The following is a 25,925-nucleotide window of genomic DNA, read 5'->3' on the forward strand; positions in this document are numbered from 1 at the left end:
GTGATACTACATCGGGAATGGGATCTTTGCTATAAATTGCATATACACACACACACACACACATATATATATATATATATATATATATATATATATATATATATATATATATATATATATATATATATATATATATGAAAAATCCATCCTACCACCCGGTGGTAGTTACCCCACATATCTCATATACTATCATGTGGTACTATATATACTATTTTATTATTTTAAATATGTTCATATAATATATCTAAGATATTTCAAAGCAAGTTACATGAAAAAATTGCATATGAGCCCATAGTTTTTGTTATATTTGTGAAATACGTACATATTTGTACGTAAAAAAGAGCATACTCAAAAATGGTACATACTACCTAAAAATTTGTACATATACTACCTAATCATTGTTATATACTACATACTACACGTACATACTCTCGGTTTCGACAGATACTACATACAACATACAAAACACAAGTGGTGGTAACTACCACTGCTTGTAGGAAACATTTGTCCTATATATATATGTATATGTATTTTCCAAGGATCTCGAATGGTGTGTAGGTAGTGAGTAGATCGATTAGGTGATTTTTCGTAGATACAACATGCATGTGAGCATAATCAACATCAATTTGGCAGCCCTAATTGTGCACGATTCAACTTTCTGCTGATCTTCAGGCATGTATACTAGCTTCCCAGATATTATTCACAGCAGTAAGTACATTTTTAAGCTTTTCTATGATCTTTGTGATGAGAAAAACCTGATACATGGCTTTCTCCACTATTCTGATATTTATCCAAATTTATAATTCCAAATTATTTATTTTATTAGCAGATTAGAGGCGTAAACAGTGACATATCCCAGGTGATCTAGCTACACCGATGCTCACGTAACGACACAAAAATAAACATTATCTCTGTTTATATAAAATATTTTTCATATAATACCTAAATTTTATGGCCTTTGGTTAATCTTTGTATTTTAGGTATCGCCCACATGCGACCTTATCAGGAACAAACGATGACATGTTTGTATCCGACGCAATTTTGGTACCACGAGTGTATCTGTTTGGCAATTCTTCTGCATGGTATATCTCTATCGCAACCTATATCTCCTTATCTAATAATAATTACCGTGCAATCACTATGCTCACTGCAGCTTCTGTAAGGTCAATATTATAGATACTTTTGCACTAAAGAAACCCGATTTCAACACCCGATGCATTTATCTCAACAATAACCTTAGTAATATATTTATATTTACAAAATATTGTGTATTTCATTTTCCAAGTTCCAGCTGGCTAATATCTAATCCTAAAATATGTGTGGTATGTTAAGAAAGTTGATTCATACTTCATTCACATTAAAATAAATTTCATATCGTTATGATCATTATCTATCATATATATTAACAAATGAGTTTGTTCCTGAAATATGTGAAAATATATAAGGTGCTTAAGATTACGAATTCAAGCTTTAAATAAATTTAACCCAATAATGGGTTATGCTACATAAAAGTATGGTAGGTAGTGCACTGTACAAAGTGAAAAAAAATATGTATGAAGCAAAGAGAGAAGGTTTCTTATGGGATTGCAGATTCTTAGATAATAGGTCAAATCTATAAGCACCGATGTGGGCAAGAAATATGTCACTCTATTAGTTTAATTGTGTTAGTAAAGATATAGCCAGTTAGTTCATAGAAAAAAAATATCCTAAGCTAGCTACCATACCTATGACTAGCAGCGGTGATATGGATTAATAATGAATTGATGCGGTAACAATTGTACATGTTCTTAGTAATATGTTCTAATATTTACTTGCCTATTTTCAAATTCTACTAACACAAAGCTACTACGAGTCACCTAGATTACTCTCTTTGAAGTTGTGAAACTTCATTCATATTCCGTTAGGAATTTTTTGTTTGTAGGTTACATATGGAGTGACCCAGAGATAAATATGAATAATTGTTTTTTCAAGGATTACAAATATAGGAACTTATGAATACATAAAACCTCTAGCACAAACAAACCAAAATCATGCATGGTCCAAAGTTTTATTATTTACTTCTTGATAATTTCAACAATTTCTTTCATTCAACACATATATTTGAATATATATGATTATTATGTGTCACTAGTAGCAATGAAGGAGCACTGAGTAGGCGATGTTTTTCAATGGAGTATCAGCTAATATCACATGGTTGGGTAAATACATAAATTAGTTATTTGTCCTGAGCAACCAACATGAGTTCTACATCCTCATTAAGTGGAACAATAAGTGACCAGTTCATGGGTTAGTCCTATGGGTAAACTAGGCATGGAATCCAGAGAGGGTGACATCATGCGAGAAGACAAATTAAGAAGTGGAAATAAATGCAATATAGTTTTGTTGATGCGGAATAATTGTGGCTTAAATTTTAGAATCCAGGATGAAGCAAAATTGATGTTAACATTGATTTTATGCAGAACTGCAAAGCTTATTTACGGAATAAATTAATTTGTACACTGTGGTTGAGCTTTATTGTCTTTATCCTTTTTAAATGAGCAACAAATCTACATGAGAACAATTATATAGCAAATAAACACAACACACTTTTATCTAATATCAAAAAGACTAAAAATGGCTCACCCGCCATGGTCGGTCGGTTGATCTAGACCTTGCGTCTGAGACACTGTGCCTATCATGTGTTCCCATGGGTGTTGCTCCTTTTCTCCAGAAAAATAACTTACTTTTTTTTTGCAGTGAAAAGAATAAAGAACATTTTCTAGTATGGCTTGAAGCCATAATGCACGTATTTTATCATTCCATCCAATTAACAAAGTGGTCGCATGGGTAATATTTGTAATGTGTTATGTTTTGTAAAATCGTACTGTGTTTTCTGTTGTTGGAATTATTGGACCAATACTATTCTTATTCCATACATTCTGAAAACAGATTTGGTTCTACTGTCAAGTGATAACAGAACAGAAACAACAACAGAAATATAGCCTCCAGTGCAGAAGTAAAAGGGGAAAATCCTAGCAAAAAAGAGTCTCACGGGTTGATGCCGCATCTAAGATAAAACGAAACTTAGCATGGAACTAAGATACAACAATATATATTACAGAGGGTAGAGAACCATCGCCCCCGGCCCACGCTCATGCTGATCAAGATTAGATCATCAAAAGGGCTCCACGTACTGGTAGTCGCATCATCTCAGCATAAACTTTCAATCACCAACTGTTTTCAGTCTTCATCCATAGCTGCTACATTCTTATTCCATTCAGCTTCTCCAGATTCATCAGCTCTATCAGTCTCCAGATACAAGATTTGGCTTCTACCTTAACCACAACCATCATCACGGGCAAGCTAACAACTCCCTTTGTAGTGCATTGGCAACTTGGTCCAGAATCACGTGGTCTCCTTCAGCTTGTAAGCCTGCCAAATCTATATCTATATCTACTAATAAAGCCAGATGCGTTTCGCTAATTTTTTCATCCGTTTACCCATATTATGTTTTTGAGATTTATTTTCTATCCAAGGTGATACTATTTAAAAGAAGATGCTTAAAAACCGTTCGCAATATAAAAAAATGTTCATATTTTTTTTAAAATGTTTGTAAATAGTAAAAAATGTTTCCAAATTTGTAAAAATGTTCACAAATGATCGAAGCTATGTAGTTAAACAGTAATGCTTCTGAGTCTTTGTGACTATACACCCGCGTGGATTTTGAAGAATTACCTGTCGGGGTGGATCGGAATATTATAGTACTATGTTTTTTTAAACGTTTCTTGAAATTCGGAATAATTCTTTCTATTAGCAAGTTTTTTGACAACCACGATATTTTTTTGAAAATGTGAACATTGCTTCAATTAGTGAATAAATTTAAAAAAGATACAATTTCTTGCATTTGTGAATAAATTTTTAAAATCATGCGATGAGATGTGAACAAAATGTGGTAATCGTCAGTGAAGATTATGAGAAAATATTCCTCCCATTGCAACGCACGGGCACTTTTGCTCGTTATTCATAAACAAGCATACATAAAAAAACAAATTCAGAAGGTTATCTAACCCGTTCAACAAAACATGCCCTCTCGGGCCCTCAGAACTTTTGGGGTGAATTACATGTGCTAGCTCCTCTTTGGTAGGAAATGGAAGGAGAATGTCGTTGACCCTTCAGAACCGCGTGCATTTAATTTTTAGAAAGGATGTATCAACTATCAAGGCCAACTTGGCTACTATTAATATGCATTATTCGTTTTCTTGCACGATATTTAATGTAAAGCGAGTAGAATCTGTTGGCGCAAACCCAGAAACCATACACACAAGATAACTCAACTCGAGCACGAACTCAGAGTAATGGCGACGAACACCGCGGTCGCGAACCGGCCTATATCTTGGCAACCTTTATTCACTGGGTTTGACACTCTAGAGCTCGCACACACACACACACTAGCACCTCTGGCTACACAGGCCAGATGCCATGGATCCTACACACGGAAGCCTACATCTTGCCTCTCGTCTAGTCTACTCTACACACAACGCAAGTTCTTGAAATAGCCTCATGCACGCACACAACCGGGGCAACAAACCTGGCCTGGTTTTGTGCCACTAACCCACGCACCCACTAACCAACTGTGCATGCACACGCACATGCACACAACTAGTCAACTAACTCAACCATCCACACATGACCCGGCCGTGCATGTAGTTGAACGAACCCAAGATCAGAATTATACTAACAAACTTCCCCAAATTCTGAACTCGCCGTCCATTTCTTCCTCGGACTGATTCCACCCGACGTCACCGCGCGCCTCCGCCCGTCGCTGTAACGTGCCAACAGCTCACCGTTGTCGGAGTTGGTGTAGCTCCTGTCGTCAATGTCACCACCACGACCGTGACCCAGCCCGCGGACCCGACCTAGCGCACCGACGCCGGTCGCATCGTCACGGACCCGACCTGCCGCACTGACGCCGGTCGCACCGTGCTCCGTCACGACTCAGGCGACATACGCCGAGCTTCTTCTCCGCCGGCGACACACGCCTGGCGTCCCTCCACGCCCCGCACGTCCCGCGCGCACCCGACGCGCCCGACGAGCCCGACCGCACCAGTGCGTCCCGCACGTCCCACGCGCACCCGACGCGCCCGACGAGCCCGACTGCACCAGGCGCTCACCGCGTGCCGCCTCCGCGTCCGCCATGGCAGCCGCCACGCTGCGCCTACGTGCCAGGCACCTTCCACGGTTGTCACCCCGAGCCGTCGCGACCTCTGCGCCACCACGCAGGTCCTTCGCGACCTCCTCGTCTCCGCGACCGCCGTGCCCTTCGCGCGCACTCCCCACGTCTCCGCGCTCCCGGGCCGCGCTCCCGCCGCGCACGTACGCGATCTGCGCAACCAGGTCCAGTGCCTCGACGCGGTCCACTCCCGCGGTCCCGACGCGCCCGACGCGTCCAGTGCGCACCCATAACACGCACCGGTCGCGCCCGGCTCGCCGCCGCGTCTTATTGCCCTGCACCGCCGCGGCCTCCATGCCGCGTCGCGCACCTCCATAGACCGACACACGACCCGGAGCATCACCACGCAGCCGCCGGCGAACGCCGTCATCACCGGCACGCCTCCGGCACAGCGAACCCCGCCCAAGACAACCAAGCTCTGATACCAATTATTGGCGCAAACCCGTAAACCATACGCACAAGATAACTCAACTCGAGCACGAACTCAGAGTAATGGCGACGAACGCCGCGGTCGCGAACCGGCCTATATCTTGGCAACCTTTATTCACTGGGTTTGACACTCTAGAGCTCGCACACACACACTAGCACCTCTGGCTACACACGCCAGATGCCATGGATCCTACACACGGAAGCCTACATCTTGCCTCTCGTCTAGTCTACTCTACACACAACGCAAGTTCTTAAAATAGCCTCACGCACGCACATAGCCGGGGCAACAAACCTGGCCTGGTTTTGTGCCACTAACCCACGCATCCACTAACCAACTGTGCATGCACACGCACATGCACACAACTAGTCAACTAACTCAACCATCCACACATGACCCGGCCGTGCATGTAGTTGAACGAACCCAAGATCAGAATTATACTAACAGAATCAGTCACCCAATCCCTGTGTCTACGGCGGGCTGCAGGTACCACCACATGTGTCCTCAGGTCACTATTGCTCCTTATTGTTATTCTCCAAAAAATAAATTATTATTTGGGGGCGCTTAAGTGTGAGGTACCTGAAATCCTTCTTTGCTTTAGTCACTTTTCCCAGGATTACTACATCTTGATCAAATGACCAAAAATAGATCTGCCACTGTTCATCTTCAAACGCACCTCCTTCTTCCTAATGTGCAATTACCGGCCATGCACCAAGGTACCCCTCGTAGCATGCACCCTAGCATGCTAGGGTATTCCTGCCTCCCGCCGGCACTGTCGCCGGTCTACCTCGTCTCCTGTGGTTTTAGGACCATGGAGGCATGGCGGACCCCGGCTTTGCCGGCAAGAGGGCTCCGTTTTTTGATGTGTTTTTAGTTTTGTTAGGATTTGTGTCCTACTCAGAGATGTGAGCCTGCGGTGGCGGCTCTCTATAGATGGAATAAGATCCTTCCAGACTAGCCTCCATTCCGGTGGTGTCTCTAACATCATCGGAGGGCGCGTGGATATTGTGGGATTTGGTCGGCGTTTTTTCTTCGGTGAATCCACGTGGATCCGGTCTTCGTTCCTCTGTGTTCGTGTGTCTACAGGTTGAATCCTTTCGATCTATGCTTCTCTTCATCGGTGGCGGTTGCTGTTCTAGTGTGTTGGTCATATGGGGCCTTAGCACAACGACTTCCCGAATGTCTAATAAAACATGTTTTTGCCGGCTTCGGTGAGGGAGGGGCGATGACGGCGGTGTGCCTTCGGCTCGCTCCAGTGCTTGTAGTCGTGGCTAGGTAGTCTACGGACCTAGATGTTTTCTTTTTTACTTCTGGTTTTCTATGTACTACCTTGACAGTTGATGAATAGATCGGAAGTTTTCCTCGGAAAAAACCATGCAATTACCTGTCAACCCTGTAAGTGCCCCCTAGCCCAACCTCGCCATGGCCGGCGCTCTACACGCCGTCTTCTCCTTCTGCCCCATGCTTCACAGAAACTGTGCAACACAAAGATAAAATTTAGGTACCTGATATTTAGCAAATACGTATTACGTATTAGTATGGCTTCAACATTGATGCACATATTTTTATTTTAAGCAATGACACTAAAAGAAGTGACCAATATGGTTTGGAAGATTGAAGCACATCTTTTCTGTTTCCATCCAACTAGCAAGGCTCCCCATGCAAATGCATATGCAATATTTTTAATGTGTTATTTATTGGAATTATTGGGACAAGCCCATTTATAGTTTAGCAATAATTCATAGATGAATCCTAGAGATCCACACGTGCCATTTATGTAAGGTAAGGACAATGTCGAAGTTTAGTTCCACCCTGCTAGTAGAGGGTGTTCTTTTACATGTAAAATTGATTTCCATTAACCAATGTGCCGAAGAAGAACATCGACAATTAGATCCTGGACGAAGGTAGGAGTAGCCCCTGGCCATGTATCTTGGGTATTCAATGACTATGGGATCAAGTTCTTTGAAACCTTATATGATTGAGTCCTTGGTGTGTGGTGCAATTGTATCAAGGGTATGTAGAGTGACTTGAATGTGGTGGTATGTTTCCTATCTTTTTTTCTTATATGTTTTATTATTTTGTATATTGTATGTCATGTTTGCATTTGGCTAACTTCTACAATATTAGCAAGGTATGAGGATGAGGAGGATGTTCTTCGGACATCAAGTTACCCATGAATGCGGAGGAGCGCAACAATTGGTAACCATCCTTCCAATATGTTCCACTTTTCATATGAGAATTATAGCTAGGCGACTGGGCTGGGTGGTAATAGGAGCCATGGTTTTACTTAGGTTTGGGCTCTCAAAGTGGAGATAATACCCTACCCCTGCTCGTGTATATTGCGATTGGGGTGTGTACAAAGTACGGGTGAGTACCAAGATATTGCAATGTCTCTGTCGACGAACCTGTCCACGGACTTATATAACACATGGGAGTCCTATTGTTACATATCCTAGTCAGTTACGTTTGTGGAGGTAGGGTCCTCCTTGGCTCCGGTATCTTCTGCTTCTACACCAAGTCTTTAGGAGTCTTCATATAATGCGTCATGGTTCGCCCCACATGGGCCTGGACAGAACCGGCCAAGGGATCCTCAACCTGACCCACCCGGTAGGGAACTGACATGATACGAAACCACTAGGCTGGGACATCATCATATATTATCCCCCAATATATTTATGTGATATTGTTTTCCTTGTGGACATTCATCATGTGGATGTTACTATTGCTAGTTTGGAGATGGATGTCAAAGTGACTTTTTCATGTGGAAGCTTCTCTTGCAATTGTGTTGTGTTGAAACCAATCATTTATGTTATGTTTAGAACACTCATTTGTGTTATATTGCAACCAAAAACTTGTCAACTTAAGTTATGTTTTGGAGATGGAACTTGTCAATTGTCGTGAACTATGAATTGTCACTGCAATTTGTAACCGTGTCGTTGAATGATGGACATGAACTAATGTAACCATATGTCATATTTGTGCTATTGTTTGTGTCAAAATTTATGTGTTTGATGTCAAAAAATCAATGGAGATATTGTCCAAATTTTGATGTTATATTTGATCCATTTCTACATGATTCATACAATAAATTGCATATATATCAATACTCCAACCCTATTTTGCAACATAATTTGTTATATGTTGATTTCGTAGCTTGTATATATTGTATTGTTGCCCCGTTTTCTAAATTACTAAACAAAAATGCACTAAAATAATGTAGGAATAGAAAAAGGGAATACCGGGATTTAGGCTCATGACCAAACGAGCCAGCCCAAGCCAATGCTTAGCCGGGACGGTCCACCAATTCCTAGCCACGGGAAACTGGTCCAGAGGACCTGGACCATCCGGACTATGTCCACCCAGAATCAGCTGTAGTTTCTCGTACTTGGATAAGCAACTCGGTAGTGTTCATCTTCTTGTCACCCGAGTTAGCCACGGTGTCCACAGCAAAGGAGATAACCATCATCTTCTATTGTGCCAAAATGTTTAGCGCATGCAGTGATACTTTTTGTTCAACACACGTGGTGAGCATCTAATGTTCCATATGCAACTCTAGAATGTATCATACTTTCGTTACTTCCTTGCATCTGATGAATACGTGAGCTCCGTCTTGTATGTCATGTTTGCATTTGGCTAACTTCTACAATATTAGCGAGGTATGAGGATGAGGAGGATGTTATTCGGACATCAAGTTACCCATGAATGTGGAGGAGCGCGACAATTGGTAACCATCCTTCCAATATGTTCCACTTTTTCATATTATAATTATAGCTAGGCGACTGGGCTGGGTGGTAATAGGAGCCAAGGTTTTAGTTAGGTTTGGGCTCTCAAAGTGGAGATAATACCCTACCCCTGCTCGTGTATATTGCGATTCGGGTGTGTACAAAGTACGGGTGAGTACCAAGATATTGTAATGTCTCTGTCGACGAACCTGTCCACGAACTTATATAACACACGGGAGTCCTATTGTTACATATCCTAGTCAGTTATGTTAGTGGAGGTAGGGTCCTCCTTGGCTCCGGTATCTTCTGTTTCTACACCAAGTCTTCAGGAGTCTTCATATAATGCGTCATGGTTCGCCCCACATGGTCCTGGACAGAATCGGCCATGGGATCCTCAACCTGACCAACCCGGCCGGGAACCGACATGATGCGAAACCACTAGGCCGGGACATCATCATATATTATCTCCAACATATTTATGTGATATGGTTTTCCTTGTGGACATTCATCATGTGGATGTTACTATTGCTAGTTTGGAGATGTATGTCAAAGTGATTTTTTCATGTGGAGGCTTCTCTTGCAATTGTGTTATGTTGAAACCAATCATTTGTGTTATGTTTATAACACTCATTTGTGTTATATTGCAACCAAAAACTTGTCAACTTAAGTTATGTTTTGGAGATGGAACTTGTCAATTGTCGTGAACTATAAATTGTCACTTCAATTTGTAACCGTGTTGTTGAATGATGGACATGAACTCATGTAACCATATGTCATATTTGTGCTATTGTTTGTGTCAAAATTTATGTGTTTGATGTCAAAATATCAATGGAGATATTGTCCAAATTTTTATGTTATATTCGATCCATTTCTACATGATTCATACAATAAATTGCCTATATATCAATACTCCGACCCTATTTTGCAACATAATTTGTTATATGTTCATTTCGTAGCTTGTATATATCGTATGGTTGCCCTGTTTTCTAAATTACTAAACAAAAATGCACGAAAATAATGTAGGAATAGAAAAAGGGAATACCGGGATTTAGGGTCATGACCAAACGAGCCAGCCCAAGCCAATTCTTAGCCGGTCCGGTCCACCAATTCCTAGCCACGGGAAACTGGTCTAGAGGACCTGGACCAATCCGGACTATGTCCACCCAGAATCAGCTATAGTTTGTCGTACTTGGATAAGCAACTCGGTAGTGTTCATCTTCTTGTCACCCGAGTTAGCCACGATGTCCACAGCAAAGGAGATAACCATCATCTTCTATTGTGACAAAAGGTTTAGCGCATGCAGGGATAGTTTTTGTTCAACACACGTGGTGATCATCTAAAGTTCCATATGCAACTCCAGAATGTATCATACTTTCGTTACTTCCTTGCATCTGATGAATACGTGAGCTCCGTCTTGTATGTCATGTTTTCATTTGGCTAACTTCTACAATATTAACAAGTTATGAGGATGAGGAGGATGTTGTTCGGACATCAAGTTACCCATGCATGCGGAGGAGCGCAACTATTGGTAACCATCCTTCCAATATGTTCCACTTTTTCATATGAGAATTATAGCTAGGCAACTGGGCTGGGTGGTAATAGGAGCCAAGGTTTTACTTAGGTTTGGGATCTCAAAGTGGAGATAATACCCTAACCCTGCTCGTGTATATTGCGATTGGGGTGTGTACAAAGTACGGGTGAATACCAAGATATTGTAATGTCTCTGTCGACGAACCTGTCCACGGACTTATATAACACATGGGAGTCCTATTGTTACATATCCTAGTCAGTTACGTTAGTGGGGGTAGGGTCCTCCTTGGCTACGGTATCTTCTGCTTCTACACCAAGTCTCCAGGAGTCTTCATATAACGCGTCATCGTTCGCCCCACATGGGCCTAGACAGAACCGGCCAAGGGATCCTCAATCTGACCCACCCGTCCGGGAACCAACATGATGTGAAACCACTAGGCCAGGATATCATCATATATTATCCCCCAACATATTTATGTGATATTGTTTTCCTTGTGGACATTCATCATGTGGATGTTACTATTGCTAGTTTGGAGATGGATGTCAAAGTGATTTTTTCATGTGGAGGCTTCTCTTGCAATCGTGTTATGTTGAAACCAATCATTTATGTTATGTTTAGAACACTCAGGTGTGTTATATTGCAACCAAAAACTTGTCAACTTAAGTTATGTTTTGGAGATGGCACTTGTCAATTGTCGTGAACTATGAATTGTCACTTCAATTTGTAACACCAAGTTGTTGAATGATCGACATGAACTCATGTAACCATATGTCATATTTGTGCTATTGTTTGTGTCAAAATTTATGTGTTTCATGTCAAAATATCAATGGAGATATTGTCCAAATTTTTATGTTATATTCGATCCATTTCTACATGATTTATACAATAAATTGCATATATATCAATACTCCAACCCTATTTTGCAACATAACTTGTTATATGTTCATTTCGTAGCTTGTATATATTGTATTGTTGCCCCGTTTTCTAAATTACTAAACAAAAATGCACTAAAATAATGTAGGAATAGAAAAAGGGAATACCGGGATTTAGGCTGATGACCAAACGAGCCAGCCCAAGCCAATGCTTAGCCGGGACGGTCCACCAATTCCTAGCCACGGGAAACTGGTCCAGAGGACCTGGACCATCCGGACTATGTCCACCCAGAATCAGCTATAGTTTCTCGTACTTGGATAAGCAACTCGGTAGTGTTCATCTTCTTGTCACCCGAGTTAGCCACGGTGTCCACAGCAAAGGAGATAACCATCATCTTCTATTGTGCCAAAATGTTTAGCGCATGCAGTGATACTTTTTGTTCAACACACGTGGTGAGCATCTAATGTTCCATATGCAACTCTAGAATGTATCATACTTTCGTTACTTCCTTGCATCTGATGAATACGTGAGCTCCGTCTTGTATGTCATGTTTGATGGGGTTATGTACCTAGGGTAGGGTCATGGACCTGATCCAAGTAACTTACCCTAGGACATCCTTAGAAGAGGTCGCCTTCCAGTCGACCAACGAGGATTCACTCGACTGGCCTGAAGGACTCGACCACGAAGACTCACTCGACCACCAGGAGGTCAAGAGGCACTCTGCACTGCAACGGCCTGTAATCAAGTAGACTTTATGATAGTAAAGGCCTTTATGTGGGGCGTTACCAGTAACGCCCCAGACTTAACTCACCTTAAACCCTCTCCTACGTGGGCTGGCTGGGGTCCTGGCGCACTCTATATAAGCCACCCCCTCCACAGGCAGAGGGGTTCGGCACCTTGTAGTTCATACACTCATAATCCACTCGACCGCCTCCGGGCTCCGAGACGTAGGGCTGTTACTTCTTCCGAGAAGGGCCTGAACTCGTACATCCTTTGTGCTTACAACCTCTCCATAGCTAGGACCTTGCCTCTTCATACCTACCCCCCACTCTACTGTCAGGCTTAGAACCACGACAGTTGGCGCCCACCGTGGGGCAGGTGTTTTAGCGATTTTGTGGAGAAGTTGCGATTCTTCCGAGTACTTTCATCATGGTGTCTGCTGGAGTTTTGGTCGAGGGTCAAGAGATCCGTCTCGGCACTCTCATCTTCATCGCCGACGACTCCGCATGGCTCCAGGAGGCTTCACTCGACGTAGATGCGCTCCCCGTCCGCGGTGCGACGCATTTTCGCGCATGTGTCCGCGGCGTTCTGCTGCGGCAACCGTCGACCCAGTATCGGTCGGCTCCTCCATCGTCCACCCTTCCGGTCTCCCGCCAGCGCAAGCGCTCAGGCCGGTCGAGGCTTCAGCGATGGGTGAGTCACGCGGTGGCTCGCCAATCGGCCACTACCCAAGTTGCGGCAATCGAGCCCAACGAATCTCTCTACGGCTTGTTCGATCAGTCGACTGGCTCCGTAGAGACTGCATCCGAGTGCGGAAGCAGTGATCCAGCGGCGGAAATCTTGATGGTCGACGGGCCCCACAGCCCTCCTGGCTTCGCCCGTGGTGGTGGAGCAGGTGACGGCGGCGACCCTGCGCGAGGCTACGAAGAGTACCAGCCCGAGCCACTCGACTCTCTGCAAAGAGAGGAACTTCGCCGCAGGAACGAGGATCCCCTGCGTATTCCCATCGCAGGAGAAACCCCCGAGGCTCGTGCCTTGGAGGAGGCGCGTCTGGCCAATTTGGCCGAGCGCACTCGACTGGAGAACCTTCAGCGAGCACTCGACGAGCGCGCGCGGCAACGAGTTCCCGACACCAGTCGACGTCAACTCTTCCCGCCGACTCAGGTATATCGAACCCCAATTCAGAATTTAGCAGCTGCGGCCCGTATAGCAGAGTCCATCCAGCCTTCGTAGTCGGAAGCTGGCAGAGGTTTGCTGCAGATCAGGGATCTGCTCCGGGCAGCAGGAGATCAGAATTCAGCCGTGTCTCAGTCGCGCAACAGAATTCACAGTCGATCCGTCACTGTGAATATGGTTCAGTCGGCTCACAGCCCCAGATCGCCTCCGCGGCGCGAAGGGCGCGAGAATCGGCGAGATCAATATGGCGACAGATTCGACCGGGATGATAGGCGTCGAGTGCCCTATTCCCCTTCGAGGGGTGGGTCTTACGCTCCTCGGCAGCCAGATGATAGGCGTCAGTACAGTACAGGACGTAGGGTTCCAGTTGACCCTAGAGAACCAGGCTTCGACGCGCGGTCCATTATCGTGCAAGGGTTGGTCGACCGGAACAGAGCCCATCGAGGCGCACTCGACAGAGATGTACCCACAAGCAGTCGAGTGCATGTTTCTGGTCCTGAATGTTTCAGCAGAGCTATCAGAGCCGCAGTTATCCCCCCCCAATTTCAGGTTGGCAACAGGAGTCAGCAAGTTCACTGGTGAGACTAAGCCTGAAACTTGGCTTGAAGACTACCGAGTGGCAGTTCAGATTGGTGGTGGGAACGATGAGGTGGCCATGAAGCATTTGCCCCTCATGTTGGAAGGTTCTGCCAGGGCATGGTTGACTCAATTACCTCCTAGCAGCATTTACACTTGGGAAGATCTGTCCCGAGTGTTCGTCAGAACGTTTGAAGGGACTTGCAAGCGACCAGCTGGATTGACAGAGTTGCAAGTCTGCGTGCAGAAAGCTAATGAGACTCTCAGAGAGTATATTCAGAGGTGGATCACTTTGCACCACACTGTAGAGAATGTGTCCGATCATCAGGCAGTCTGCGCCTTCAAAGACGGCGTCAAGAACAGAGAACTAAGTTTGAAATTTGGTCGAACCGGTGACATGACCTTGAGTCGGATGATGGAGATTGCTACCAAGTACGCCAATGGCGAAGAAGAAGACCGACTCCGAAGCGGCAAGCACAAGCCGAGTCAGTCGGAAAAGGGAAACACCAGTCGGAAACAGAAGCGGAAGGCTGAACCGGCAGCTCCTGGAGAGGCTCTGGCCGTGACTCAAGGAAAGTTTAAGGGGAAACCAAAAGGATCCTGGAACCCCAAGAAGGTAAAGGATAAAGAAGGGAACGACGTGTTGGATATGCCATGTCACATTCACACGAAGAAAGACGAAGAGGGGAATATCATTTACCCAAAGCACACCACTCGCCAATGTCGACTCCTGATCCAGCAGTTTCAGGGAAAACAGTCTAAGGACAAGGAGAAGGAGTCGGACAAGGCCGGAGACAAAGAGGACAGTGAGGGAGGATATCCGCATATCAACTCCACTCTGATGATCTTTGCAGATGTGGAAAGCAGAAGTCGACTGAAAGTGATTAACCGAGAGGTGAACATGGTAGCCCCAGCAAAGGCAAATTATCTGAAGTGGTCTCAAACACCCATCACATTCGACCAATCTGATCACCCGACTCATATTGCCACCCCTGGGAGGCAAGCTTTGGTGGTTGATCCAGTTGTCGAAGGCACTCGACTGACAAAGGTGCTGATGGATGGTGGAAGTGGGCTGAATCTGTTATATGCAGACACATTGAAAGGTATGGGCATTCCAATGTCCCGACTGAGCACTAGTAACATGAGCTTTCATGGAGTTATACCAGGGAAGAAGGCCGAGTCACTCGGCCAGATAGCTTTGGACGTAGTGTTTGGTGATTCGAAGCATTTTCGCAAAGAAAAGTTGACGTTTGAGGTCGTGGATTTTCAAAGTGCATATCATGCCATTTTGGGGAGACCAGCCTATGCACGGTTCATGGCTCGACCATGTTACGTGTACCTCAAATTGAAGATGCCCGGTCCCAAAGGTGTGATCACTGTCACCGGTGATACGAAAAAGGCAGAGGAGTGCTTTCAGAAGGGCTCCAAGATTGCCGATTCCCAAGTGACAGCGGTCGAGTTCGAAGAATACAAGCAAAACGCAGATCCGAGTGACTTGCTGCGATCCAAGAAGCCCGCCACAGAGTCTGCATTCCAGTCGTCCGGTGAGACGAAGCCTGTTCACATTCACCCGACCGACCCCGAAGCAGCTCCAACCCGCATCTCCACAACACTCGACCCAAAATAGGAAGAAGCGCTCATCCAGTTCCTCCGTGAGAACTGGGACATTTTTGCATGGAAGCCCGCTGACATGCCAGGTGTTCCCAGGGGACTGGCTGAGCATCGCCTAAGAGTCGACTCGTCTGCAAAACCAGTCAAAGAGCATCTTCGGCGGTCCGCCGTCCAGAAGAGAAAGGCCATCGGTGAAGAAGTGGCTCGACTGTTGGCGGCAGGATTTATCCGAGAGATATACCACTCCGAGTGGCTCGCTAATGTCGTCATGGTTCCTAAGAAGGACAAGTCGCTCCGAATGTGCATTGATTTCAAGCACATCAACCGGGCCTGCCCGAAAGATCACTTTCCTCTCCCTCGCATAGATCAAATTGTTGACTCGACCGCGGGATGCGAGAGGTTGTCTTTTTTAGATGCTTACTCCGGGTACCACCAGATCCGTCTGTACGGGCCCGATGAGGTAAAAACAGCTTTCATCACTCCATTCGGGTGCTTCTGCTATATCACCATGCCATTCGGCCTCAAGAATGCCGGAGCCACATTTATGCGAATGATTCAGAAGTGTCTACTCACTCAAATCAGTCGGAATGTGGAAGCTTATATGGATGATATTGTTGGGTTTCGCAGTAATTTCAAAAATTTTCCTACGCACACGCAAGATCATGTGATGCATAGCAACGAGGGGAGAGTGTTGTCTACGTACCCAACGCAGACCGACTGCGGAAGCGATGACACGACGTAGAGGAAGTAGTCGTACGTCTTCACGATCCAACCGATCAAGCACCGAAACTACGGCACCTCCGAGTTCGAGCACACGTTCAGCTCGATGACGATCCCCGGACTCCGATCCAGCAAAGTGTCGGGGAAGAGTTCCGTCAGCACGACGGCGTGGTGACGATCTTGATGAACTACAGCAGCAGGGCTTCGCCTAAACTCCGCTACAGTATTATCGAGGTATATGGTGGCAGGGGGCACCGCACACGGCTAAGGAATAGATCACGTGGATCAACTTGTGTGTCCATGGGGTGCCCCTTGCCTTAGTATATAAAGGATGGAGGAGGAGGAGGCCGGCCAAGGCAGAGGTGCGGCCAGGGTGGGGAGTCCTACTAGGACTCCAAGTCCTAGTAGGAGTCCACCAAGAGGGGAGGAAGGGAGAAGGAATAGGAGGAGAAGGAGAGGTGGCCGGCCCCCTTTTCCCTAGTCCAATTCGGACTAGAGGGGAGGGGGGGCGCAGCCTTTTTCTCCTCTTCCCACTAAAGCCCATCAAGGCCCAATACTCTTCCCCGTATTCCCGTAACTCCCCGGTACTCCCGAAAATACCCGAATCACTCGGAACCTTTCCGAACTCCGAATATAGTCGTCCAATATATCGATCTTTACGTCTCGACCATTTCGAGACTCCTTGTCATGTCCCCGATCTCATCCGGGACTCTGAACTCCTTCGGTACATCAAAACTCATAAACTCATAATATAACTGTCATCGAAACCTTAAGCGTGCGGACCCTACGGGTTCGAGAACAATGTAGACATGACCAAGACACGTTTCCGGTCAATAACCAATAGCGGGACCTGGATGCCCATATTGGCTCCTACATATTCTACGAAGATCTTTATCGGTCAGACCGCATAACGACATACGTTGTTCCCTTTGTCATCGGTATGTTACTTGCCCGAGATTTGATCGTCGGTATCCAATACCTAGTTCAATCTCGTTACCGGCAAGTCTCTTTACTCGTTCCGTAATACATCATCTCACAACTAACATATTAGTTGCAGTGCTTGCAAGGCTTATGTGATGTGCATTACCGAGAGGGCCCAGAGATACCTCTCCGACAATCGGAGTGACAAATCCTAATCTCGAAATACGCCAACCCAACATCTACCTTTGGAGACACCTGTAATGCTCCTTTATAATCACCCAGTTACGTTGTGACGTTTGGTAGCACCCAAAGTGTTCCTCCGGCAAACGGGAGTTGCATAATCTCATAGTCATAGGAACATGTATAAGTCATGAAGAAAGCAATAGCAACATACTAAACGATCAGGTGCTAAGCTAATGGAATGGGTCATGTCAATCAGATCATTCAACTAATGATGTGACCTCGTTAATCAAATAACAACTCATTGTTCATGGTCAGGAAACATAACCATCTTTGATTAACGAGCTAGTCAAGTAGAGGCATACTAGTGACACTCTGTTTGTCTATGTATTCACACATGTATTATGTTTCCGGTTAATACAATTCTAGCATGAATAATAAACATTTATCATGATATAAGGAAATAAATAATAACTTTATTATTGCCTCTAGGGCATATTTCCTTCAGTCTCCCACTTGCACTAGAGTCAATAATCTAGTTCACATCGCCATGTGATTTAACAGCAATAGTTCACATCACCATGTGATTAACACCCATAGTTCACATCGCTATGTGACCAACACCCAAAGGGTTTACTAGATTCAGTAATCTAGTTCACATCGCTATGTGATTAACACCCAAGGAGTACTAAGGTGTGATCATGTTTTGCTTGTGAGAGAATCTTAGTCAACGGGTATGTCATATACAGATCCGTAAGTATTTTGCGAATTCTATGTCTACAATGCTCTGCACGGAGCTACTCTAGCTAATTGCTCCCACTTTCAATATGTATCTAGATCAAGACTTAGAGTCATCTAGATTAGTGTCAAACTTGCATCGGCGTAACCTTTTACGACGAACCTTTTTCCATAATCGAGAAACATATCCTTATTCCACTAAGGACAATTTTGACCGCTTCTCCAGTGATCTACTCCTAGATCACTATTGTACTCCCTTGCCAAACTCAGTGGTATGGCATACAATAGATCTGGTATACAGCATGGCATACTTTATAGAACCTATGACTGAGGCATAGGGAATGACTTTCATTCTCTTTCTATTTTCTGCCGTGGTCGGGCTTTGAGTCTTACTCAACTTAACACCTTGCAACACAGGCAAGAACTCCTTCTTTGACTGTTCCATTTTGAACTATTTCAAAAATTTATCAAGGTATGTATTCATTGAAAAAATCTTATCAAGCGTCTTCATCTATCTATATAGATCTTGATGCTCAATGTGTAAGCAGCTTCACCAAGGTCTTTCTTTGAAAAACTTTTATTCAAGTATCCTTTCATGCTTTGCAGAATAATTCTACATTATTTCCGATCAACAATATGTCATTCACATATACTTATCAGAAATGTTGTAGTGCTCCCACTCACTTTCTTGTAAATACAGGCTTCACTGTAAGTCTGTACAATAACTATATGCTTTGATCAACTTATCAAAGCGTATATTCCAACTCCGAGATTCTTGCACCAGTCCATAAATGGATCGCTGGAGCTTGCACACTTTGTTAGCTCCCTTTGGATCGACAAAACCTTCCGGTTGCATCATATACAACTCTTCTTCCAGAAATCCATTCAGGAATGCAGTTTTGACATCCATCTGCCAAATTTCATAATCATAAAATGCGGCAATTGCTAACATGATTCGGACAGACTTTTAAGCATCGATACGAGTAAGAAAATCTCATCGTATTCAACACCTTGAACTTTGTCAAAAACCTTTTTCGACAAGTCTAGCTTTGTAGATAGTAACACTACTATCAACGTCCGTCTTCCTCTTGAAGATCCATTTATTCTTAATGACTCACCGATCATTGGGCAAGTCAATCAAAGTTTACACTTTGTTCTCATACATGGATCATATCTCAGATTTCATGGCCTCAAGCCATTTCGTGGAATCTGGGCTCATCATTGCTTCCTCATAGTCCGTAGGTTCATCATGGTCTAGTAACATGACTTCCAGAACATGATTACCGTACCACTCTGGTGCGGATCTTACTCTGGAAGACCTACGAGGTTTGGTAGTAACTTGATCTGAAGTTTGATGATCATCATCATTAACTTCCTCACTTATTGGTGTAGTAATCACTGGAACTGATTTCTGTGATGAACTACTTTCCAATAAGGGAGAAGATATAATTACCTCATCAAGTTCTACTCTCCTCCCACTCACTTCTTTCGAGAGAAACTCCTTCTCTGGAAAGGACCCATTTTAGCAACGAATGTCTTGCCTTCGGATCTGTGATAGAAGGTGTACCCAACAATTTCCTTTGGGTATGAAGACGCACTTCTCCGATTTGGGTTCGAGCTTATCAGGATGAAACCTTTTTCACATAAGCATCGCAGCCCCAAACTTTAAGAAACAACAGGTTAGGTTTACTGCTAAACCATAGTTCATACAGTGTCGTCTCAACGGTTTTAGATGGTGCCCTATTTTAAAACGTGAATGCAGCTGTCTCTAATGCATAACCCCAAAACGATAGTGGTAAAGAGATATCATAGATCGCACCATATCAAATAAAGTGCGGTTACGACGTTCGGACATACCATAACGATGTGGTGTTCCAGGTGGCATGAGCTGTGAAACTATTCCACATTGTTTTAATTGAAGACCAAACTCGTAACTCAAATATTTGTCTCCGCGATCAGATCGCAGAAACTTTATTTTCTTGTTACGATGATTTTTCCACTTCACTCTGAAATTCTTTGAACCTTTCAACTATTTCAGACTTATGTTTCATCAAGTAGATATACCCATATCTGCTCAAATCATCTTGTGAAGGTCAGAAAACAATGATGCTTGCCACGAGCAACAGCACTCATTGGATCGCATACATCGGTATGTATTATTTCCAACAAGTCAGTAACTCGTTCCATTGTTCCGAAGAACGGAGTTTTAGTCATCTTGCCCAAAAGGCACGGTTCGCAAGCATCAAATGATTCATAACCAAGTGATTCCGAAAATCCATCTTTATGGAGTTTCTTCATGCGCTTTACACCGATATGACCCAAACGGCAGTGCCACAAATAAGTTGCACTATCATTATTAACTTTGCATCTTTTGGCATCAATATTATGAATATGTGTATCACTACGATCGAGATCCAATGAACCATTTTCATTGGGTGTGTAACCATATAAGGTTTTATTCATGTAAATAGAACAACAGTTTATTCTCTTACTTAAATGAGTAACCGTATTGCAATAAACATGATCAAATCATATTCATGCTCAACGCAAACACCAAATAACATTTATTTTGGTTCAACACTAATCCCGAAAGAATAGGGAGTGTGCGATGATGATCATATCAATCTTGAAACTACTTTCAACACACATCATCACTTCACCCTTAACTAGTTTCTGTTTATTTTGCAACTCCCGTTTCGAGTTACTACTCTTAGCAACTGAACCAGTACCAAATACCGAGGGGTTGCTATAAACACTAGTAAAGCACACATCAAATACCTGTATATCAAATATACCCTTTTTCACTTTGCCATCCTTCTTATCCACCAAATATTTAGGGTAGTTCCGCTTCCAGTGACCATTTCCTTTGCAGTGTAAGCACTCAGTTTCAGGCTTTGGTTCAGCTTTGGGCTTCTTCGTGCGAGTGACAACTTGCTTGTCAATCTACTTGAAGTTCCCCTTTCTTTCCCTTTGCCCTTTTCTTGAAACTAGTGATCTTGTCAACCATCAACACTTGATGCTCTTTCTTGATTTCTACCTTCGTTGATTTCAACATCACGAAGAGCTCGGGAATCATTTTCATCATCCCTTGCATACTATAGTTCATCACGAAGTTCTACTAACTTGGTGATGGTGACTAGAGAATTCTGTCAATCACTATCTTATCTGGAAGATTAACTCCCACTTGATTCAAGCGATTGAAGTACCCAGACAATCTGAGCACATGCTCACTAGTTGAGCGATTCTCCTCCATCTTTTAGCTATAGAACTTGTTGGAGACTTCATATCTCTCAACTCGGGTATTTGCTTGAAATATTAACTTCAATTCCTGGAACATCTCATATGGTCCATGACGTTCAAAACGTCTTTGAAGTCCCGATTCTAAGCCGTTAAGCATGGTGCACTAAACTATCAAGTAGTCATCATATTGAGCTAGCCAGACGTTCATAACTTCTGCATCTGCTCCTGCAATAGGTCTGTCACCTAGCGGTGCATTAAGGACATAATTCTTCTGTGCAGCAATGAGGATTTAACCTCAGATCACGGATCAAATCCGCAACATTGCTACTAACATTTTTCAACACAATTTTCTCTAGGAACATATCAAAATAAACACAGGGAAGCAATAACGCGAGCTATTGATCTACAACATGATTTGCAAAATACTACCAGGACTAAGTTCATGATAAATTTAAGTTCAATTTAATCATATTACTTAAGAACTCCCACTTAGATAGACATCCCTCTAATCCTCTAAGTGATCACGTGATCCAAATCAACTAAACCATAACCGATCATCACGTGAGATGGAGTAGTTTTCAATGGTGAACATCGTTATGTTGATCATATCTACTATATGATTCACGCTCGACCTTTCGGTCTCCGTGTTCCGAGGCCATATCTGCATATGCTAGGCTCGTCAAGTTTAACCTGAGTATTCTGCGTGCGCAACTGTTTTGTACCCGTTGTATTTGAACGTAGAGCCTATCACACCCGATCATCACGTGGTGTCTCAGCACGAAGAACTTTCGCAACGGTGCATACTCAGGGAGAACACTTCTTGATAATTTAGTGAGAGATCATCTTATAATGCTACCGTCAATCAAAGCAAGATAAGATGCATAAAAAGATAAACATCACATGCAATCAATATAAGTGATATGATATGGCCATCATCATCTTGTGCTTGTGATCTCCATCTCCGAAGCACCGTCATGATCACCATCGTCACCGGCGCGACACCTTGATCTCCATCGTAGCATCGTTGTCGTCTCGCCAATCTTATGCTTCCACGACTATCACTACCGTTTAGTAATAAAGTAAAGCATTACATCGCGATTGCATTGCATACAATAAAGCGACAACCATATGGCTCCTGCCAGTTGCCGATAACTTGGTTACAAAACATGATCAGCTCATACAATAAAATTCAGCATCATGCCTTGACCATATCACATCACAACATACCCTGCAAAAACAAGTTAGACGTCCTCTACTTTGTTGTTGCATGTTTTACGTGGCTGCTACGGGCTTAAGTAAGAACCAATCTCACCTACGCATCAAAACCACAACGATAGTTTGTCAAATAGACTCCGTTTTAACCTTCGCAAGGACCGGGCGTAGCCATACTTGGTTCAACTAAAGTTGGAGAGGCAGTTGCCCGCAAGCCATCTCTGTGCAAAGCACGTCGAGGGAACCGGTCTCGCGTAAGCGTACGCGTAAGATTGGTCCGGGTCGTCTCGTCCAACAATACCGCTGAACCAAAATATGACATGCTGGTAGGCAGTATGACTTGTATCGTCCACAACTCACTTGTGTTCTACTCGTGCATATAACATCAACATCATTAACCTAGCTCGGATGCCACTGTTGGGTTTCGCAGTAATTTCAAAAAATTTCCTACGCACACGCAAGATCATGTGATGCATAGCAACGAGGGGAGAGTGTTGTCTACGTACCCAACGCAGACCGACTGCGGAAGCGATGACACGACGTAGAGGAAGTAGTCGTACGTCTTCACGATCCAACCGATCAAGCACCGAAACTACGGCACCTCCGAGTTCGAGCACACGTTCAGCTCGATGACGATCCCCGGACTCCGATCCAGCAAAGTGTCGGGGAAGAGTTCCGTCAGCACGACGGCGTGGTGACGATCTTGATGAACTACAGCAGCAGGGCTTCGCCTAAACTCCGCTACAGTATTATCGAGGTATATGGTGGCAGGGGGCACCGCACACGGCTAAGGAATAGATCACGTGGATCAACTTGTGTGTCCATGGGGTGCCCCTTGCCTCAGTATATAAAGGATGGAGGAGGAGGAGGCCGGCCAAGGCAGAGGTGCGGCCAGGGTGGGGAGTCCTACTAGGACTCCAAGTCCTAGTAGGAGTCCACCAAGAGGGGAGGAAGGGAGAAGGAATAGGAGGAGAAGGAGAGGTGGCCGGCCCCCTTTTCCCTAGTCCAATTCGGACTAGAGGGGAGGGGGGGCGCAGCCTTTTTCTCCTCTTCCCACTAAAGCCCATCAAGGCCCAATACTCTTCCCCGTATTCCCGTAACTCCCCGGTACTCCCGAAAATACCCGAATCACTCGGAACCTTTCCGAACTCCGAATATAGTCGTCCAATATATCGATCTTTACGTCTCGACCATTTCGAGACTCCTCGTCATGTCCCCGATCTCATCCGGGACTCCGAACTCCTTCGGTACATCAAAACTCATAAACTCATAATATAACTGTCATCGAAACCTTAAGCGTGCGGACCCTACGGGTTCGAGAACAATGTAGACATGACCAAGACACGTTTCCGGTCAATAACCAATAGCGGGACCTGGATGCCCATATTGGCTCCTACATATTCTACGAAGATCTTTATCGGTCAGACCGCATAACGACATACGTTGTTCCCTTTGTCATCGGTATGTTACTTGCCCGAGATTTGATCGTCGGTATCCAATACCTAGTTCAATCTCGTTACCGGCAAGTCTCTTTACTCGTTCCGTAATACATCATCTCACAACTAACATATTAGTTGCAGTGCTTGCAAGGCTTATGTGATGTGCATTACCGAGAGGGCCCAGAGATACCTCTCCGACAATCGGAGTGACAAATCCTAATCTCGAAATACGCCAACCCAACATCTACCTTTGGAGACACCTGTAATGCTCCTTTATAATCACCCAGTTACGTTGTGACGTTTGGTAGCACCCAAAGTGTTCCTCCGGCAAACGGGAGTTGCATAATCTCATAGTCATAGGAACATGTATAAGTCATGAAGAAAGCAATAGCAACATACTAAACGATCAGGTGCTAAGCTAATGGAATGGGTCATGTCAATCAGATCATTCAACTAATGATGTGACCTCGTTAATCAAATAACAACTCATTGTTCATGGTCAGGAAACATAACCATCTTTGATTAACGAGCTAGTCAAGTAGAGGCATACTAGTGACACTCTGTTTGTCTATGTATTCACACATGTATTATGTTTCCGGTTAATACAATTCTAGCATGAATAATAAACATTTATCATGATATAAGGAAATAAATAATAACTTTATTATTGCCTCTAGGGCATATTTCCTTCAGATATTGTTGTCAAGTCACGAAAAGGTTCCGACCTGCTCGCTGACCTCGCCGAAACATTTGCCAACCTCAGAAGGTATGATATCAAGCTCAATCCATCAAAGTGCACATTTGGAGTTCCTGGTGGCAAGTTACTCGGTTTTCTCGTTTCCGAACGGGGAATCGACGCTAACCCAGAGAAGATTGGCACTATTCTCCGAATGAAACGCCCTGTGCGAGTGCACGATGTCCAGAAGCTTACTGGATGCTTGGCCGCATTAAGTCGATTCATCTCACGACTCGGTGAAAAGGCACTGCCTCTTTACCGACTGATGAAGAAGGCTGACAAGTTCGAGTGGACTCCAGAAGCTGATGCAGCGTTTGCCGAGCTAAAAGCTCTGCTCTCCACCCAGCCGGTGCTTGCTGCTCCAATCAGCAAAGAGCCTCTGTTGCTCTACATCGCAGCCACAGGACAAGTCGTCAGTACTGTGCTAACGGTCGAGCGGGAAGAAGAAGGAAAAGCTCTCAAAGTTCAGCGCCCAGTGTATTATTTGTCTGAAGTCTTGACTCCATCCAAGCAGAGATATCCTCATTATCAGAAGCTTGTGTATGGAATATACATGACCACAAAGAAGGTTGCTCATTATTTCTCTGACCATTCCATCACAGTCGTCAGCGACGCTCCACTATCAGAGATTTTGCACAACAGAGATGCAACTGGTCGAGTGGCCAAATGGGCGATTGAACTTCTTCCCCTTGATATCAAGTTTGAGGCAAAGAAAGCCATTAAGTCCCAGGCGATAGCAGATTTCCTCGCCGAGTGGATTGAACAACAACATCCGATCGAAGTTCACTCGGAGCATTGGACCATGTTTTTTGATGGCTCTAAGATGTTGAATGGTTCCGGTGCTGGGGTTGTCCTGGTATCCCCCAGAGGAGATAAGCTCAGATATGTGCTCCA

This window comes from Triticum aestivum, chromosome 5B (genome assembly GCF_018294505.1).
Source record: "Triticum aestivum cultivar Chinese Spring chromosome 5B, IWGSC CS RefSeq v2.1, whole genome shotgun sequence".
NCBI lineage: Eukaryota > Viridiplantae > Streptophyta > Magnoliopsida > Poales > Poaceae > Triticum > Triticum aestivum.